Here is a 4285-nt window from a genome sequence, read left to right as displayed (position 1 = left end):
GATTTTCCAGTTGGACCCCTGGAGAGTCTCAAAGGATAGATCTCTCATCTTGTAGAGATATTGAATGATTAGGCTTATGATGTAATTGTATGGAAAATGTTGTCAAGTGATAAGGGATACTAGATCTTTCAGTTGCATTTATGGGTTACATAAATGTTACAAAATTATACAAAATTCTTTTTTTTCTTCTTTTTAAAAATCTGAACAGAAAATAAGTACACAAATTTGCTAAAGATAATTGGTAAAAACTGAATGTTACATATTATGGAATCAGTACATCAAGTTTACTTTGGTAGCCGGTGATTCTTACAGTTAATTCTGCAAAAACCAAAACTGGTTATGTAGAAACAAGAATGCAAAATGCCTCTTTCTGAACCTCAGTTTGGTAAAACTGATTTCAAATTTAGCTTATTAATTATATTTACTTTCAGTTCTCCCTGTGCAAATAATACATGTAGTCATTAATGGTGGTTTGGTGAGCTGAAATCGATTTCTCTTAAGATAGGTCAACATAATATCCCAAATATGAAAAAGTTATTCAGAATTCACAGAAATAAACCAGTGCCTAGGAAACAAAATTCACCCATATGCATAATAATTTTATAACATTTTAAAAACAAAATCAGAGTCAAAGACAGTGATAGCATTGCATACTTAGTGCATTAATGTAGTGCATTCCTATGGCTCATCTGGAATTTAATACCATCTAACCACCATACTTCTAATGAATGGGCTTTTTACAATACACAATCTGTCCAATTCTTTTAAAAATCTAAAATGCTTGTAAGACCTTGAGCTTGACATGTAAGGACCTTGTGATTTAGTATCCCAAACATTGTGAAGATTAGGTGTGACACGTAGTAACCACTCATTGTAAGCAAACTGCACATATACGTATGTTTGTGACATCACCGCAAAGAACCCTCAAATAACTCCATACTGCAGATTGAGGGGGTATTTATTTAGCTAAAGAAAATCGAAATGGCCTTCCTGGAGTCAAATGCATCCCAAGACATATATAAGGAATGAGTATAATTGTGGCAGCTAAAAAAATCTACCACTGTGTAATAAATGCTATTATGCAACGATGTTATACATTTTAATAATACATTACAATTTGTTTCCCACTACCATGGGGCACAAGAAAATGAAACTCAAGACTGTCTTGTTAGAATAGGAAAAATGACCCCATTTTTAAACAGGGTTCTTCATTGAAGGAAAAGATAGAGCCATAAAAGTCAAATTAGCTGATTTCAAATGGTCTATATCCCAGGATGAATCAGGTTACACTGATTTAAGCCCAATTTAATTTAGGCAGGTTTTAACCACAAGAATAAGGACATTTTTAGTACATATTAATAATTAAACCAACATACACACAATTAGCAATATCCTATATAATATTAAATGTTTTAACAACTTGTCTTCAATTATTCTGTATCTAGTTAATCTGTTGCTTCATGTAAAAAAAAAAAGCTCAACTTTATTTTAAATGTGCTTTGTAATTCTAAGTGTGTTCTGTAATTATTTCATTGAAGCAGGTACGGTTCCCCAGATTTCTGTAAGAGCCAAACTCAACTGTATCGTCTGTTATGTGTTTGAATTAATAATTTCCTCTGCCATCCATATGCAGGTAGTACTTGTGGTGTTTCCAAAGAGATTTTCTATGTGACACAGTGAAGAGGGTAATGCTCACCTTTCGACAATGACTGTGCATGTAGCCTTCCACATCCACACTAACCGCACTTGTGCATTCATCCAAAATGGCAAACTGGGGTTTATGATAAAATAATTTTGCCATTGCCATTCTTCGTTTTTCTCCACCACTGAGTACATCCATCCTGTCCCGAACACTGTCCCAGGCTCTTTCGTTTTTAAGGATATGACCCAACTGGACATTGTCTAAGTATTCCTTCAGGACTAGATCAGATATCCCCTTCTTTTTCTGATCTTCTCTCCAATCTGGATATATCACTTGGTCTCGAAGTGTTCCAAGGGTCATATAAAGTCTCTGAGGAACATAAAATAACTTTCCTCTCTCAGGTTTGGTTAGACGTCCTCCAAAAAGAGGCCGTAATTCACTAAGAGCATGGAAAAGTGAACTCTTTCCACAGCCATTTAGACCACAAACTGGAATGCTGGCCCCAGACTGAACTTCAAAACTAAGGTCTCAGATCAAGACATCTCCACTTGGCGTAGCTAAAGGAACATGATCAAACTTTATAATGTTATCTGCATTGATGATTTCTCCAGCACCAGGTATCAAGAGAATGACTTGTGCTCTTTCTTTCTTTCTTTTTTTTTTTTTGTGACCGCGCTCAGCCAGTGGGCGAACTGGCCATCCCTATATAGGATCCGAACCCAAGGCGGGAGCACTGCTGTGCTCACAGCGCCGCACTCTCCTGAGTGAGCCATGAGGTTGGCCCGACTTGTGCTCTTTCACTTCCCCTTTCCTATTGTGAAGCCATTATGCATTCATATTTGCCATGATTTAAATCCTTTAATACTTGCATTAATTCTGTAATCTGAGCACTAAAACCAGCCAATCTAGTCATTTCATGCCCAGCCAAAACATTCGACCCAGAGCCTGAGACATTCGCACAAGCATTCTTCCACTTTGGTAGCAGTCCTCCAGAAGATCTGAATATGTACTCTTGAGATGTCGAGGATGAGATAAATCTAGGAAAGGACGATTGACAACCAGGTAACCAACTACTGTGACAAGGTATTGGGCAATTATGCTATTGCCAAAATGAAATTAGGTAGATGCTCCACCAGTTTTCGGAAGACTGAGTGGATTGTCTGCTTTCCTCTTTTATTCCCGTTGTAAAAGGCAATTTCTTCACTGTTTGTGATAAGCCGAGAATTAATGTATCTCTATTCTCCTTCATACTTCTGCTCAGTTATTGTCATCTTACCAATGGGTCTTCTCAGTCGAGTTAGAAATAGCCCAGAAACAAGGAAGTAGCCCATCATGCCTGCTGGGCCCTGAGCTCCAATTGCACTTGTTAACTTGAAGGTATGCAAAACTATGTCTAAAAATGGCTTACTAAGATTTGAATACAGATCAACTACACTGTTACAAAATTTTTCTACCTCTTGTGTTAGCAGCTGGTCTGGATGAGCTATTCTGTTGTCCAGATTTCCCATTTTATAATATATGAAAGCTTGAAGATACTCCTCGTAGAGGTATTTAGTGAGTCTTACTCGGAAGCACAATTTGTGCTCATTTTAACCCATATTTCAGGAAGTTATTAACCAGAGAAATGAGAGCCATGGCAGCAATCAAGTTGAATAAATATCCCTTGAAATCTTTTCTGCTACGACCAATGATACCACTTTCAATGAGTGTCCCATTTTGAGCCATCCAAACGTCACAATATGTTCGAGACACCAGCGTAACAGCAATAAGTATCAAGGAACCAGTCTCTTTACAAAATGTTCTAGGGACCATGATTTTCAGAATCTGTGTGAGCCTTAATAAAAACACCTTGTCCACCGCAGCTCACTCTTTACTCCCCTCTTTCTCATTGCTCTGTAGTGGTGGTTTTCCACTTTTTTTTTACCATGCAAGCTGAGGGCGCAGCGCCACTTGTGGAGCAGGCAGAGCAGCAGGAGCACGGCCCCTGCCAGCGAGGAGTTTCGCGCCCTCAAGTACTTGCTGAAGGCCGCCATGGCACCACCAGGGCAAGTGAGCCGGCAAAGGGGACGCGGCGACGACTAAATTATACAAAATTCTTAAAGGCTAACATGTTATCAGACATATTTTGGTTTTTATGCTAAATCTTCTTTAAGGTTATATTGGTATAGATCTGGTACTCCTGATGTAACACTGTCAGTCTTGATTCTGGTTGTTATCTTGAAAAGCTGTATGCAATAGAAATAACCAAATCTCCTTGTTAATTGCTGATGATAATGAGCTTTCATCAGATTTTAACCATGGCTATTCTAAGTTTCCATTACCAACAGTTTTGATTTTTCACTAAAAGTATCTGCAATCAGATTCATGGAAAAGACTCTAACAAATACTCTTAAATACAGGTTTCTAATGACTTTAAGATCAATGGACAAAATAAAAGTTTCTAGAACTCTAATAAAGAAACCGGTGGGTTCATGAAAACGCTGATTGAGATCAAACAACAAAAATTAGGGGGCTGGCCCGTGGCTCACTCGGTAGAGTGTGGAGCTGATAACACCAAGGCCATGGGTTCGGATCCCATATAGGGATGGCCGGTTGCTCACTGGGTGAGTGTGGTGCTGACAACGCCAGGTCAAGGGTTAAGAT

The 4285-nt window shown here is 38.4% G+C and overlaps 1 pseudogene; it reads right to left on the bottom strand.

Moving 5' to 3' along the window:
- Window positions 1–1507: 1507 nt before the first annotated feature.
- Window positions 1508–3675, bottom strand: LOC134387696 (ATP-binding cassette sub-family D member 3-like; annotated as a pseudogene).
- Between the last annotated feature and the right edge of the window lie 610 nt (window positions 3676–4285).

Source organism: Cynocephalus volans, chromosome 10 (assembly GCF_027409185.1).
Source record: "Cynocephalus volans isolate mCynVol1 chromosome 10, mCynVol1.pri, whole genome shotgun sequence".
NCBI classification, from domain to species: domain Eukaryota; kingdom Metazoa; phylum Chordata; class Mammalia; order Dermoptera; family Cynocephalidae; genus Cynocephalus; species Cynocephalus volans.
This window is presented reverse-complemented; position numbering and strand designations above follow the sequence as displayed.